We start from the raw sequence: 17094 nt of genomic DNA on the forward strand, positions 1-17094 counted from the left end.
ATAAAATCAGAGATTGCTTCTAGCTCTTAAATTTAACTTTTCATTATGGTGAGAGTGTTTAAATGTTTGTAAAAAAAATTATGTTTGTAAAAATCGTACAATAAATGGTAAGACTGATATAAACTGTTTTTAAATACAGAATAACAAATTGTATATAATCACAACTATGCCAAATAAAGGTTAAATTTTCAAAATAACTTGAGGGAAAATCTTATGGAAATGCACCGAAAATGCCTCAGGTTTTACTCCATAGGTAATGACTATGGGTAAATTTTTTTTAATTGTGTATTTTCTGTGTCTTTCAGTTATAGGAGAATGCCATAAATGCTGTTGGTATACAGATTGATACCCCTGCTACCCCACCCACAGCTACTACAAGTGATTGCTAGCAGTTTGTTCCTTTTTTAGCAGAAGAGAAGGGGGAGATTGAACTCAGGGGCATTCTATCTCTGAGCTACAACCCCAGATCTTTTTATTTTTTATTTTGAAACAGGGTCTTGCTAAGTGTCTGAGGGCCCCACTAATTACTGAGGCTGGCCTTGAATCTGTGAACTTTTGCCTCAGCCTTCCAAATACTGGGATTAAAGGGGTGGCAGTTTACCTCTGTAATCTTCTCCCAAAATTCCAGCTTGGCTGATTAGAGAATACACACACACACACACACACACACACACACACACCAGTGGCCAGATATTGTTTGAGGATACAATATGAGATGCAATAAGAGTTCCAGAATGTCTTGCATCTCTACTACTTAAGGCAACTTGCCCATACTCTTGCCAGATCTAACCCTTTCCCTATTTAGATTCCCAAACTGCCTTACAAGTTTTCAGCAATCAGCCGTTTATTGGTGATGTTGACATCACCATTAGTGTTAATGCTGCTGGTTTTGAGCTCCCCACAATCATAAAGGGCTCTATAGTAGAAAGAAGCTATAGTATAGACCATTTGGCCAGATGATCTGAAAGTCCCATGATACTAGAAGCTTCATCCTAGAGATGCAGGTGTGCATCCAGGTTCCTGGAGCATGATCTTTCTCTCAGTGGAAGAAAATCAGCTGTGGGCATCCAACTGGGCATTGGTAGAGATGTCAAGTAACTCTGTGGCCAGAACATCATTTGTGGGATGAAGACTCTCAGATTCACCAAGTCATAAATCAGGCAAGAACAATAATAATCCAACAAATGTAGGGAAATAGAAACTTTTAAACACTATTGGTGAAATGATGAAATTATAAATTGGTATAAACAATATATATATATATATATATATATATATATGGTACTGGGGCTCCTGGAAACCCTTCTACCTCCGGACTACACTCCCAGACACCTATTTTTTATATTTTTATTTGGAAACAGGGTCTCTTAAGCCAGCGCAGCTGGCTTCAAACCTGCACGATCCTCCTGTCTCCGCCTCCCAAGCGTGGGGATTACAAGCGTGCGCCACCACACCCGGCTAGTATAAACACTTTAAAGATCAGTATAGAGGCTCCTCAACAGACTAGGACTGGAATGCCATATAACTCAGCTATACCACTTCTTAGTATCTTTCCAAACGAATTAGTCAGAACACTATAGTGAGATATCCATGTTTATAGCAGCACAATTTACAATAGCCAAAATATAGAACCAAACCAGTTGTCCATCAAAAGATGAATAAGTAACAAAAAATGTGACATATACACACAATGGAATTTTACTTAGCCATAAAGAAAAGCAAAATTATGGCATTTGCCAGAAAATGGATGGAACTAGAAAATATTACGCTAAGTGAGATCAGCTGGTCTCAAAGTCAAGGGCTGTGTGTTTTCTCTCATATGCTCAGATCAATGAGGAGAGGGACTAGTAGATAGTAGAAGGGGGTTGGGGAAGGGAGATGAGGAAGGGGAATAGGAGAACTAATGAAGGAAACGGTTGAAACAATGTTTTGTCCACATATGAAGGTATCACTACCAATCTCACATGTACAGGGAGAGAGAGAAGCAGGGGGCAATCTGGAGGAAAACACACTAAGTGCTATGTGTGTGTATGTTTGTATCACTCTGAACCACACTATTATGTGTAATTATAATGCGCCAATAAAGGTCTAAAATTAAATAAAATGATTTTAAATGATGGAATGGGATATTCAAGGGCTTGGTCAGGCCCAGAAAGACAGCAAGTGCACAGCCAGGTGCCTAGGGCTCCCAGGACTCCTTCCACTGTTGCAGTGATGCCTCCTTCCACCCGGGCCTCCCTCGGGGAAGTTCCCTGTGACCATGTGATACAGAAAAAAGCCTGACCTCTACTCACAGATGGGTAGGCACAGTAGCTGACACAAGTCAACAAAGGTTTGCTGCTGCTGCACCCCCTGAGGGGGTGGGAGAGGTAGGAGGCAGTGGTGAGTGGAAATTCTTTTGCTGGGAGTAGCTTCAGGCAGTTTACCTGACCTTCTTTTTGTGGAAGTACAAGGCACAGATAAACATGGTCTCCTGTTGGAGTAGGTGGCGGCTTAGTGAGTAGTCGGGGCCTAAAAAAAAGGCAGCCAAATTACAAAAACAGAGGGCAGAAGGTCTGGGAAGGAGCACTAGATGGATATGTGGCAGTGGTTATGAAGAGTGGGGATACTTTTATCATGCAGGCACTCGACAGGTTTAATGCCTTGAGGAGGGGCATTCAACAACTAAGCAGACAGGATGACTTGGTTCAGGGGGCCTATCAGCATTTGTCTTCAATTGCCACTAGGGTAATAAAAAAATTTAAAAACTCAGTATGGTAGCATTCGTGGACTGGAGGTGGTGCCCTTCATCTCAGGCTCCCTTTCCCTCTCGATTCCTGACATTTGTCTAACAGCTGTTACTGCCCACTCTCTAACCCATCAGCTAAGGACACTTAGGCTGATTTCCCCCAACATCACACTATCCCTTATGGTGACAAACCAGGCCCGAGGCGGCAAGTTGGTGACAATGGATCCCCTCCACCCTGGCAGGATCAGTTGTACGTCTCCACAGCCTGGACAGAAGGCAATATCATGTATTGTAAAATATATCAATTGGAATTACTTTATTACATTGTTACAGATGTAACTACTCATGATACCTGTCTTTCCACAAAGTTAGGGCTAAGTGGAATTTTAGTGAATTAGATTACGTTCCCAGTTTTCTTCCCATAATAGTTTCTTACTCTCCCTTTCTCTCTCTCTCTCTCTCTCTCTCTCTCTCTCTCTCTCTCTCTCTCTCTCTCTCTCTCTCTTTATACTGGAAATTGAATCCAGGGGAAGTCTACCTCTGAGTTACACCCACAGCCCCTTTTGAAACAGGGTCTTGCTAAGTTCCTAAAGCTGGCCTTGAACCCACATTTCTTCTGTCTCAGCCTCCCAAGTACTGGGATTACAGGTGTGTGCACCACCACACCCAGCTAACTCATTTTATTAAGAATATATTACATTTTCTTTATCCATTTATCTGTTGACAGACATATGTTTGTACACACAAGGAAATTCTACTCAGCCACAAAAAACAAAATTATTTCATAGGAAAATAGATAGAAATAGAGAATATGCTAAGTGAATCAACCAGATTTAGAAAGTCAAGTACCATATTTCTCTTTCATATATGGAAATTAGGGAGAAAATCAGAAACAAATGGTATTGTAGATAAATAAGACCAGTAGACTAGCAGAAGGGAACTGGGGGAAGGAAGTAGGGAGGGGAAAAAGAAAAACAGATAAAGGAAACACCTCAAATAGGATTGCGTCCATATATGAAGGTGAGATTACCAATCTCACCAACATGTTCAGAGATGGGGGAGCAGGATAGGGTGTGGAGTGAAATACACCAAGTGCTGTGCGCATGTATGAATGGATCACTTTGAATATTATTATGATATATAATTATAGTGCATTACTAAAAATATGAAAAATATATGTGAAAAGCAAGGAATATTGTATTCACTTTAAAAAATAATGATCCAGGATTTCTTAGGGTTCTTTGTTAAAATTGGGACAAGCTTTTTAAGACAAATATTCCAAATTATGTTGTTTTGTTTTATTGTGGTACTGGAGATTGAACCTAGGGGCATTCTACCTCTGACTTATAGCCCCAGCCTTATTTTTTGTTTTTTTGTGGGGTTTTTTTTTTTTTTTTGGTTTTTGGGTTGTTTTTTAAGCAAGGTCTCAGTACTTGCTGAGGCTGTCATCAGACCTGTGATCCTCTTGTCTCAGCCTCTCAAATACTGGGATTACAGGCCATACACCACCATATCCAACTTTCAAATTGTGTTTATTAAAAACCTCAGCACCAGCCGGATGTGGTGGCACATGTTTGTAATCCCAGCATTCAGGAGGCAGAGACCAGAGGATCGCAGTTCATAGACAGCCTCAGCTACTTAGCAAGGCTCTTTGAAACTAAGTGAGACCCTGTTTCAAAAGAGAAAAAGACTTAAAATAGGACTGGGGGTGTAGCTCAGAAGTATAATGCCCTTGAGTTCCATCCCCAGTACCTTTTCCCCGCCAAAAATGCCTCAGCACTAGTACTCTGAAGGATGAAATTACAATGCAGTAAATATTTCCTCTTCTCCACTTTCCCCTTAGGAGAGAGTAGATTTCCGTGTTCCGCTGACCTCGAACTTGATCATGTGTCTTGCTTTGGACAGAGGAGTTTCAGTAGAAATGATGCAGATGCCTTATGAGCCATGGCCAACTATGAGCTTAGAGCAGAGCCTCCCAGCTGACCTGCAGACCTGTAAGCAAAAAGTGAACAAAGAAATGCTTGTCTTTGTAAGCGCCTGAGCTTGGGGGTGGTATATTGTAAAAGATGATAGGATAATAGCTGACGACTAGAAAGAACACAGGGGGAAATAAAATATAATTTTAATATAAGAACCTGGTGTTAAAGCTCCTCAGACCTTTACTTTCCAAACCAGTTCTCTTTCCCAAGACTGTTTCTCCCAGATTCCAAGGAAATCTGTAAATCTTCAAGTACATATAATTTCCCTGTGCTGTTAATAAGACAGATACAATATCTTGAGAGAACTATAATTTAGGGAAGTTTATAATTTAGGAAGCTTCTCTATTGACCAGATAATGATGACCATGATCAGCCTGAGGATCCTGAGGATGACCAGACACCAGAAAACAGTTTTGAGCCAGGCGTGGTGGCACACGCTTGTAATCCCCACGCTTGGGAGGCAGAAACAGGAGGATCGCGCTGGTTCGAAGCTAGAGGTAGAAGGGTTTCCAGGAACCCCAGTACCACCAAAAAAAAAAAAAAAGAAAGAAAGAAAGAAAAAGAAAAAAAAAGAAACCACTGTCTTGAGACCACTGGGCTGAGATAACCTCACATACCTCCTTCTGCCCACCCCTCATGAAAGTCCCCTATAAATAAGAACCCTGCGCTTCCAAAGCATCTCCCTCACTTTTGAGGTGGCTCAATTTCTCCCTTGAATGTGTATTTCTTTCCTAAAAAAATTTCTATGCCTCTGATTGGGATGTACTGAAATTCTTTTGTTATGTAAGCTGATGATGGAGGACTCTGAGCTGAGGAACCAGCCCTTCTGTGAGCATACCACTCTACCAGGCTCACTTCCTGCCTCCCTCACAGCTCCTCCTGCATGTTCTGTGAAAGCTCACCTCATCTGTTCTTTACATGTTACTCTTTCCAGGTCCATCTTCAACTCCCTTCTTATCCTCTCAACATATAACCTCTGATGGCCTCATAGCTGTTGCGTTCCTAGGGCTCCGGCCCGCAGAGCCCCAAGAAAGAAGACACAAATGCCGAGTCTGTTGACGATGCTTCCTCTTTAATGCTTCCCTTTAATGCTTCCCCAGCGTGCCCCTGCGTTCCCCCGGCGTTTTTTCTCAATGCGCACAGCAGGCAAATATATCAGTCTCATAACCCCTCCCTCATCACTCCACCAACCCCAAGCTTCCCACAGCTAGGGCATGTGCATTTCTAACCCTCTCATAGGCGGGCTGGTGGTAGCACGAGGCGCTGCATCACTGATCATCCGTAGGACGCCTGATAGGGCTCACTGCGCAGGCTCAGGGCACCGCCAGCCTCGTGAGCCTCGTGACTTGGCAACATGCCTAGGCGCCATCTTGAGTCCACGCTGGCAACAAGCCTGGGTGCCATCTTGGTCCAGCCGAGTGGGCCCCGACACATAGCTATAATCATGATTTAATTGGTAATGAGTCCCAACTACGGATAAAATAAAAATAATTTTAACATGAGCATTTTTTGGTGAAAGACTTTGGATTTAGGGGTGGGGTTTGCTTTTCATTATTGTTGTTTTATTTGTTCCTTTATTTTTTGATACAATGAATTCAATGAACAAAAACTAGAAATGCTCAAATCTTTTCAAAATGTCTTTTTAAATGTATAAATGACACAGCCAAAGATGGAGGATTCCAATAGCACAAGAGCCAAATAGAAATCAGAGGTCAGAGAGACACTGACAGCACTGGCTGGGCCCAGGGACCCCTCCCCACACCATTCCCACCCTCTTCAAGCTGGGGAGTCAAGTAGGAGATGCTTCTTTGGAGACACTCTCAGGTTAAAGGGACTGCAAAGAACTTTTGTTCCAACCCCCACCCCCCGAACCTCCACTAGGGGAAAGGACGGACATTTTCCTATCATGAAACCTGGTATAGAAAAAAAAAAAAACTATAACCCCTGAGAATTAGTAACTTCATAATAATACTCTCAAAGTTGTGTCCTCTAAATGCATCCTAAATCAAATATTTAAAGTATTAAGCCAAGAATTTAGCTGAAAATACTCCAAGTTCTAATTGCTCCAAATTTGCAAATGCAAAAATGTTCAGCAAAATTCACCTTAATATTAAAGCCTCTTATCGTTGTATGCAAGTTTAGGAAGAAACGAGAGACTCGTGAGTTCATGGGAATGGGCCGCTTGAAGTCTTTATTAGCTGGCAAGTGGCGGTGCCCTCAGTCTAGAAGTCTGACTGGAGGGGCAGTTGAGGCAGGCAACAGTAACCTTTTATAATAACAGAGAATCAGCTGGGTGTGGCGGCACACGCCTGTAATCCCAGCATTCAGGAGGCTGAGACCAGAGGATCACGGTTCATGGACAGCCTCAGCTACTTAGTGAGGCCCTCTGCAACTTAGTGAGACCCTGGTTCAAAATAAAGAATAAAAAAATAGGACAGGGGGTCAAATGCCCCTGGGTTCCATCCCCAGACCTGATAATAATAATAATAATAATAATAATAATAATAATAATAATAATAATAATAATAATAATGACAACAACAACAACAGAGAACCAATCAGATTAACCCAATCACCATGTGCGTTATTGCAACAAGCCAAATATAGAAGCCAATTAGCGGTCAACAGGGGGGTAGGGCGAGACCACAGCTATGAGCCATATATGGTGATTATTGAGGCCAATCAGAATGTTGCAGTTAGCCAAACAACAAGAACCACATGTTCCAATCCTCACATGATCAACTCCATAGTTACAAAATGGCAGAAAAAAACAAAATGAAATTACTCAGGTTTTACATTTCCCACTGGGTTACTCAGGTTTTACATTCCCCACTCATAAAGCAAATCTTTGGTTTATACCATATTCTGGTCCTCCATTATGGCCAGATTGAGTTTGGAGTACCATTAACTTTTTGTGTTTTTATATACCCAATGACACAATTGATGAGAAAAGGCCCTGTAAGAGCATTTAGGCAGATTACTACCACAGGGCCCAAAAAAGCAAAAGATAGGGGAGCCATCCGTGTAACCCTATCCACAGAAACAACTATCCAATCCCACCCCTCATAGACATCCTGTAAAATACCAGACCCCTTGGCACAAAGGCAACATTCCTCTCCCAAGAACAAACAAACCCACCTTCCCCAGCAGTAAGAATGTTCAAACCCCTTCTATTTTGTAAAACCACCTTGGCAACAGAATCTAGCTGGGCTGGAGGATTTATTCCAACCAAGATCTTTCAAAAGGGGTGATTCCCCAGAGAAGAGCAAAGAGGAAGAGCTCTACCCAACTACCACCAGTCCCCAGAATCAGCTTAATGAAGACTTCTTTGAGGGTTCTGTCCATCCTTTCCACCTGCCCTGAACTCTGGGGTCTGTACGTGCAATGGAATCTTGTCTGTGAAGGCTGGGCCATTGTCAGACCCCATAGTAATGGGCATGCCAAATCAAGAAATCTTTTTTTTTTTTTTTTTTTTTTTTTTTTTGCGGGTCTGGGAATGGAACCTACGTGCATTCGACCTCCGAGCTACACCCCCTGCCATATTTTTTATTCTTTATTTTTGAAACAGGGTCTCACTGAGTTGCAGAGGGCCTCACTAAATAGCTGAGGCTATCCGCGAACCACGATTCTCCAGTCTCAACCTCCCAAATGCTGGTATTACAAGCTTGCACCACCACGCCTGGCCAAGAAATAATTTATACTGACTTTTTACTACCTGGGTGGTCTTAGTCCTGGTGGGAAAGACTTCTACCCATCCTGAATAGGTGTCAACAAAAATAAGGAGATACCTGTATTTGCTGGGCTTTACCTCCATGAAGTTCATCTCCCAGTATTCTCCTGGACAGCTACCTCTCAACCAATGGAGTTCGGGGCAGTTTCATGCCACCAGGAATGTACTTGAGCACAGATCAAGCATCTTGACACAGTGTTTCCGATAAACTATCATAGCTTGCTAATGTAATGGTCTTTTCTGTGTGTGCATGTGGTACCAAAGATGGAACCCAGGGGCTTTTCTATTTCTGGGCTATACTCCCAGACCTGTTTTATATTTTATTTGGCAACAAGGTCTCACTAAGTTGCTGAGAACCTCACTAAGTAGCTGAGGCTGGCTTTGAACCTGTGAGATCCTCCTGTCTCAGCCTCCCAAGTACTGGGATTACAAGTGTGCACCACCACGCCCGGCTCAGTAATATTACTTTTTTTAAGAGTTTATAAAGCTTAGTCTCTCCCAGGTGAGTATAACAATGGCTGAAGTGGCAAGAAACTTAACTCTGTACATCTAGGAGTAAGGTCTAATAATGAGTCGATCGAGCATTGGAGATCCACTGATCCAGGAGGGCTCTGGGAACAGTTTCTTCTCAGGAGTCCCAGTTATTGACTTGCTGAACAATTTCTACTAATTTGACAGTACCTTACCCTCAAATTCTTCTAATTTCTGTAACTTTTTCCTGATATCTGGAGCCAACTAAGAAACAAAAGCCAGATTTATGGCCTATTTTGGGGGGCCTCAGGATCTATGGGAGTATAAAGCCAGTAGGTTTTCAGAAGACACTCCACGAAAGCACTGGGTGCTTCTGAAGGGCCTTGGACAGTTTCACTCACCCTAGACAAATGTGTGGGCTCACGAATCAGGCAGTACTGGCCTAGAGACTCCTTACTTTTGTCCTCATTGGGGTCCCAATGGGGCTTGGCACTTGAGAAGACATTCTCCAATCAGGCAGGATCGACAGTAGGGTGGCCATCAGGGTCTTCAAAAAATTGACCCATTTTATCCACTGGCCTAGCTCTGGTAGTACAAACAAATGTAAACCATGTCAATCTTTGAATCAAAAAAATCTTATTGGTCAGTTCACATACAAATATAAAACACACACCTTTTAACTTGTGAACTCTTGACACATTTAGATGAATCTAGATACACAACGCATTTAGCTCTCAGATAGAGATGCATCTATGGTCACGGGTATATATTTTATGTTTGGCTGTTGATGTTTAGCTCTTAGCTTATTGATCAAGAGCTGCACCAACTGCTCGCAAGAATAACCATTCACACCCAGGCAAAACAATAAAATCCTTTAAGACACAAACACCTGCACTTAGATGCACACCCATACAACAAGACACATCAAACAGAGAGAACCAACACAACAGAAACAGAGCAGATCCCCCTGGGAGCCCAGACAGAAGCCAGGAGGCTGGGGACATCTCTTGAGCCTCTGGAGGCCAAGGTTACTGATTGCGTCCAATCAACTTTGATCCCCCCAAACGAGTCAACTCACTACATAAATCCTTGCAGAGGGTACCAGACCTTCTGCCAACATTGGGCGGGTGAGGGAGGCAGGATGCCAAATGCTCTCCTCCCTTGGGACTGGAAGAAACCTCCCAGTGGCCACCCTAGAAGAGGAGCTGGTTCAGCTCTCCTGCTCCAAATCATCGTCTAAGGTATGAGTGGAGTCCATTAGGATTTCAATTGTGTTGGAGAGTGAGGCTGAGGAACATCATCTCAGGTGCTCCCCCTCTACCCTCTTTGCCAGCCTTAAGACCTAATGAGGGCCGGGATGACATCTTGTCCAACCCTAGAGTTGGAGTGAGCAGTGGCGTCCAGCCTGTCTGGACTCCCCAGATGGTTGATCTACCAGAAATCTAGGCAGCTTCATCAGAGAGCATCTGTTTGTGGGTTTAGGGCAGCGTTGGAAAGTGAGGCTGAGGAACGTCATCTCAGGAGCTCCCCTCTACCCCCTCAGCCAAACCAAAAAACCACGAAAGGAGGCAAAATTTGGTTCTCACTAAAAACTCTAAACTTCTCTCGAAAATCTCACTGGGGCCTCCAAATGTTGTATACGAGTTTAGCAAAAAATGAGAAGCTCAAGAGTTCAAGGAAATGAGCCAACCGAAGCCTTTATGAGCTGGCCAGCGGTGGTGCTCTCAGTCCAGCTGACTGAAGGGGCACTGAGGCCAGGCAACAGTGACCCTTTATAATCACAGAGAATCAATCAGATTAACCCATCCACCACACAAGCATTGCAAACAAGCCAAGTACAGAAGCCAATTAGCTGCTGACAGGGGGCTAGGGTGGGAACACATAGCTGCCATACATGGTGATTATTGAGGCCAATCAGAATGTTGCGGTTAGCTGGACAACAAGAACCACATATCCCAATCCTCACAAGATCTACTCCATAGTTACAAAATGGCAGAGAAAACAAAATGAAGTTACTCAGGTTTTACATTATGAGTCCCATAGATCAACTTCCAAGGGGTTGAACTTCATGGTTAAAAATATAAACATACAAGAAACAAAACACTGTGAATAAGAGAAGACATAAATCCATGGATATATCAGATTTTTACAACTATCAGATATAAAACAGAAAATAAGAATGGATTCAAAATTTTCTTGCAATAAGCAGGTGACATTAAAACATCATTTTTTAAAAACAAACTACAAGGCCGGGCGTGGTGGCGCACGCTTGTAATCCCCACGCTTGGGAGGCAGAGACAGGAGGATCGCGCAGGTTCGAAGCCAGCCGTGCTGGCTTAGGAGACCCTGTTTCCAAAAATAAAATAGGTCTGGGAGTGTAGTCCGGAGATAGACGGGCTTCCAGGAACCCAGTACCACAAAAAAAAAAAAACTACATAAAACTTCTAGATATCTTTAAAGCATAATTTAAATTAAATATCAGTGAATGGGTTTAGCTGGATGATGATTTATTGAATAAGAGCAGAGAATTAAAGAAATTTTCCAGAATCTAGCCCAAATAATAGCAAAGTGGGAATGAGAGAAATGAAGTTTAAAATGTCAAATTCTTATATAAATGTCACATTAGGATTTCAGAACAAAGAGAAAATTGAAGAAGTGCAATATTTGAACACATAATGACTTAGAATGTCCCAGAATAGATGAACTAATAAAAGAACACCAGTCCTAAGATTTAGGAGTTTTAAATAATTTCAAGAATAATAAATCAACCCCCAAGTATGTCACAGTAAATATACAGAAACTTACAAAAATAATTTAATTTGTAATTCAAAGGAAAATATGTAAACAAAAATGGAAGCCAGGTGTGGTGGCACACACTTGTAATCTCAGTACTTGGGAGGCTAAGACAGGAGGATTCCAGGTTCGCAGCTATTATTTTCTAAAAGTCAGCTAAGAACAAGAACCCAGGGCTCCATCTCATACTGTTTTCCTGTTTACAAGTAAAGAATAAAAAATAGGGCTGGGGGTGTAGCTCAGCGGTAGAATGAATGCCCCTGGATTACATCCTCAGTACAGAAAAAAAATAAATAAATAAATAATGGCAACTAGACCTCCTACCAAACTCTCAAAAGCAATCACTGAAGTCAGAGAGAATGAAATGCTATATTCAACATGAGAAAATTAACTATCAATAGAACTCTGCAAAATATCTTTGTATGAAACAAAATTTCAAAGAAATTAAAAATATCTTTAGCAATAAGACTAAGCTATCTTTTTCTTATTTACAAAATATCTTTGTCTTTTAGATAAGAGAATGAAATAAAATAATTTCAGAGAAATAGAGAGAATTACCACTAGATAGCTTTCTCTAAAATAAACACTAAAAGATTCTGACATGTATAGAAGATAGATGGCCTCATAAAGTGCAAGCAAAGAAGGCAGTGAAGTGTGAATAAATCTAAATAAACATTAACTTCAGAGAACAATAAACATATTGTGTTGAAGGGTTAAAATAAGATAGCACCCACACATCCAAAACAAGAGCAGCTGGAGATGATCAGATCCAAAATGGCCTGAGGCCACTGTACTGCTTGAGAGGAATTTCTGATTTTAGATCTTAAAGAATTAAATGTACATGTTGACACTGCCTAGATTATTTTAAAAAGTAGAGTGTTTTAAGTACTCCAGCCTGTAAGGGGACTGCATGTTCAAGACCAGCCTCAGCAACTTAGCAAGGCCTTGTTCCAAAATAAAAAAATAAAAAGGGCTGAGAGTTCAGCACAAAGATAGAATGCCTGGGTTCTATCCCAAGTAAGGAAGAAAAGAAGGGCAGGAAGGAGCGAGGGGAGAAGGAAAGAAGGGAAAAATATAGTGTATGACTATAATAAAAGAACAAACTGTGAAATGATAACTATATTTATTCTACAATTCTCAAAGTGAAAACAGAAGTCATAAGAAAGAGACTAAATGAACAATAAAGGCAGAACAAAGGGTGTGAGAGAAAGAGGAGAGGCCGTGCCAGAACTCTGTGGTAGACCCTAATCCTCACAGAAGACATAAACAAGTAAAGCCTCTACAGACACAACTAGAATGCTGTTTTTGTTGTTGTTGTTGTTATTATTGTTGTTTGTTTTTTGGTTTTGGTGGTACTGGGGTTCCTGGAAGCCCTTCTACCTCCGGGCTATACTCCCAGACCTATTTTATATTTTTATTTGTAAACAGGGTCTCTTACACCTGAGCTGAACCTGCGTGATCCTCCTGTCTCCGCCTCCCAAGTGTGGGGATTACAAGCATTTGCCACCATGCCCGGCTAGAACGCTGTTTTAACAGCATTATGTGAGAAGCCACTGAGACCTGCATGGCACCCAACTTCTGTATGGGAGGCATTAGTGGAGAACGATGGCTTGTAGAACAAGGGACCTGAAAGAGTCAACAGGGAGCACACTAAAGGGTGTTGGGCTGACATGAAATGAAGCACAGAAACAGAGGGGTGGACCCACTCCTACAGGGCCAGTGTCTATAACAGCGACCAAAGGGCTGAAATGGCCTGATCCCCAACAGTTCTGCTAACAGACCCACTGGGGCTCCTTTCCAGGACAGTACCCAACAATTAGGAGAAATTTCCAAATGTGAAGATGAAATCATACATGAGAAGAGTGATAGAAAATAATCCAAGGAAAATTCCAGGCCAAACAATGAGAGGTGAAAGAGCCAGGAGGGCCCAGAGAGTCAGCCACTGATTGAAAACACTATAAGAAAATAATTAAATGAAAAGAAGAATTATGAATTTAGAATGGTACCCTGGACAACATGTCTCCTTATAGCTAAAAAAAAAATACTTTCTTATTTTAAAAAAATGCAACAGTTGGACATGGTGGTGCATGCTTGTAATCCCAGCATTCGGGAGGCTGAGACAGGAGGATCACAGTTCATGGACAGCCTCAGCTACATAGTGAGGCCCTCCACAACTTAGTGAGACCCTATTTCAAAATAAAGAATAAAAAATAGGGCAGGGGGTGTAGCTCGGAGGTCAAATGACCCTGGGTTCCTTTCCCAGACCCACAGGGGAAAAAAAAGAAAAGAAAATGCAACTGAAAACTATCATAAGCATGGATTCTTTGAGAGCTATTAAATGTCCTAAAACTGATGGTAGTGATGGTAGTGCAATGTTATAAATATACTAAAGACTATTGAACTACACACTTTCAATATATAAATTACACAGTTTGTGAATTATGCTTCAATTTGAAAGTAAATAAATGAAAAACTTAAAATATTATTAAGAGAAAGTGGGACCAATAATAAAAACAAGCAAAGTAGCCAGGTTTGATAGCACATGCCTGTAATTCCAGTACTTAAGAGGCTGAAACAGGAGTATTACAGGTTTGAGTCCAGCCTTAACAATTTAGTGAAATGCTCAGCAATATCAAGACCCTGTTCTAAAGATAAAAGATTTTTTAAAAACTAGGAGTGAAGCTCAAAAATACAATGCACCTGGATTCAATCTCCAGTACCAAAAAAATTACACAAATTATCCACCACATTACATAAAAGGAAACTCTGAAGAACAAAACCAAAACAAAGGAAAAGAATACTTAAAAATCAAAATTCTACAAAAATTTCTGAAATAGATAATGAATTAATGAAGTTCAGAAGGGAGGTAAAGACACCAACCAGGTTATCAGAGACCACCGCTTTATTTGGACCCAACCCAGCACCCTCCAGGGAGTCAGCAGGCCACTGGGGAAGGGACCAACAAGCCATGCTTTCTGGAGAGTCATGCATAGTCCTAAACAGCTGGCTGAGTCACCCTGTTGGGGCCAAAGTGCCCGTGATTTAAGCAGGGTGGTTTGGGGGATGGGGCTAAGCATGGGAACACTGATTCTCTTGCAACATCTGGAGCCTCGTGATGCCTGGGATCTCACGGCACCTGGATTCTTGTGATATCTCCACTTCTTGCTTTCAAGGTTCCACCTTCTGTCCCTGCTATGTGGCCACGTGGAGGGAAGAGGGGGGAACCCAACCTATCATCCTGGCCTTTTGGTGATAATGGGTGAAGACTGAGTCCATAACTACTACCAGCTGTCAGGGGGCCCCTTGGCTGGGAGAGGTCGAGTCCTTTGAAAGTGGGCAGGTGGATATGGCTGCAGGGGGAGTCAGAAGTTACTCTGGACAGCTTGGTAATGCACAATTAAATAGACTTTAACAGATAAGGAGCTATTAAAAGAAAAGACAAATTGTGAGATTGGGTCCTGGGAAAGGCAGAAGCCCATCAGCTATTGGCCCTTGCCTGGAAGGGAAGGAGCCCAGCAACTGCTGGCCCTTGGAACCCTTCCAGATATAAGGTAAACTGTCACTAAATTTATTAATATCATAACAGTATTTTTCCTGAGAGACATACACCACCCTTTTTCGCAGATTTCTTCATTAGGCCAGAATCATTAATGTAATAGCAGCATTTTCCCTGAGAGAGACACATGCCACTCTTTTCAGAAGTGAATGGGTATGGGTCAGTTTGGTCAAATGGAAAACATGCTATTGGGTCAGGAGCATCAGTAAAATATTTTAGAGTTTAATACTGATGGTTGTCTGGCATCTGGAGAGGGAGAGCACCATACTATGGAAACAAGTGGACATGATGAAATAAAAGCATTAAGAGAATTATGCCAAGAAAACTGGAGCTTAGTGGGCCCCAATACTGTACAAGAGAATTTGTCATGAGGCTGTTGTAACAGAGCCCCTTTTAGCCAAGAAAGATGATACCAGTTGGGGTCCCCCAGCAGATTGGCTGCTGTAAGTGTGATGAGGATCACTGTAAAAGGCCCAGTTCACCATGGTTGGAGATGTTTTGGTTGAAGCGACTAGAGGAGGATTTGATCCCCTGGCTTACGGGCCTTGACTGCCAGGTGTGGACCTGCTTCTTCAGTTTGAAGGTAGGGAAGATATCAGTCAACATGTTCCCTAAGAAGTTGCCTGATAAAGACAAGTAAAGGAGATAGGAAGCCAAAGGAGAGGGGTCTGAAGGGAGAGTGTGATTAAGCACAAAAGGGCGACCATACAACAATTCAAAAGGTCTCATGAAGGTGGGGTTTCAAGAGGTGGTCCTCACATGGGCCAGAGCCAGTGGTAGGAGTTCAGGCCACAATACCTGCAGCTCCAGCGAGAGTTTTGTTAGATAATTTTTTGTGTGTGGGTTTTGCATAGCAATTGGCTTACCCACTACCTTGAGAGTTACCGTGTGCTGGCATGGATGATCAAGGTTGAGGAATCTTGAATCCTTCAGTCTTCGGCCAGGCCAAGTAGGGCCAGTAGCGGGGCCTGGTCTGGAAGGGTGGTTCCCCTGTGTTGAGGCACCTGGGGCTCACCACATTTCCAAGGGCACTCACTTTTCCAATGTCCCTCCTGGCCACACACCAGGCACAGTCTGGTTGGTGGACGCAGCTGAGGGCAGCTACGGGCCCAGTGACCACTGAGTCCACATTTAAAACAGGCTTCTGGAAGTAGTTGTCATTGCTGTACTCCACCCCTAGGTGGCACTCATTGCCCCAAGGCCTACGCCTCCTCCACTGGCTACAGGGCAGCTACAAGAGATAGGGCTTACAGAGCAGGGCATGGTGGCACACACTTGTAATCCCAGCATTTGGGAGGCTGAGACCGGAGGATCACGATTTGCAGACAGCCTCAGCTACTTAGTGAGGCCCTCTGCAACTCAGTGAGACCCGGTCTCAAAATAAAGAACAAAAAATAGGGCAGGGGGTGTAGCTCAGATTTTGAATGTTCCTGAGTTCCATCCCCAGACCTGCAAAAAAATAAAATAAAATAAAAAATAAGAGGGCTTGCAAATCTGCCTTCTGGCAAAGTCAGAATGCACATTCTACCTCCACCTGTTCCTCTCTGGAATTAAAAACTTTAAATGCCATATTCACCAAATCTTGGATAGGGATTTGAGGACCGTCCTCAGCCTTTCTTAATTTTTTTTTTTCGAATATCATGGGCTGAATGCCTAATAAAATGAGTTGCCAGTACCACAAATCCTGCCTCAGAAGATGGATCTAAGTGGGTATAGTGGGTAAAAGCCTGTAACTGATTAAGAAAAACAGCTGGGTTTTCATCTGGACCCTGGGTGATTTCCTTAAGTTTATTATAATTAACCACTTTATGGGAAGTATCTCACATGCCATCAAGAA

Source organism: Muscardinus avellanarius (genome assembly GCF_963383645.1).
Source record: "Muscardinus avellanarius genome assembly, chromosome: 4".
Taxonomy (NCBI): Eukaryota; Metazoa; Chordata; class Mammalia; order Rodentia; family Gliridae; genus Muscardinus; species Muscardinus avellanarius.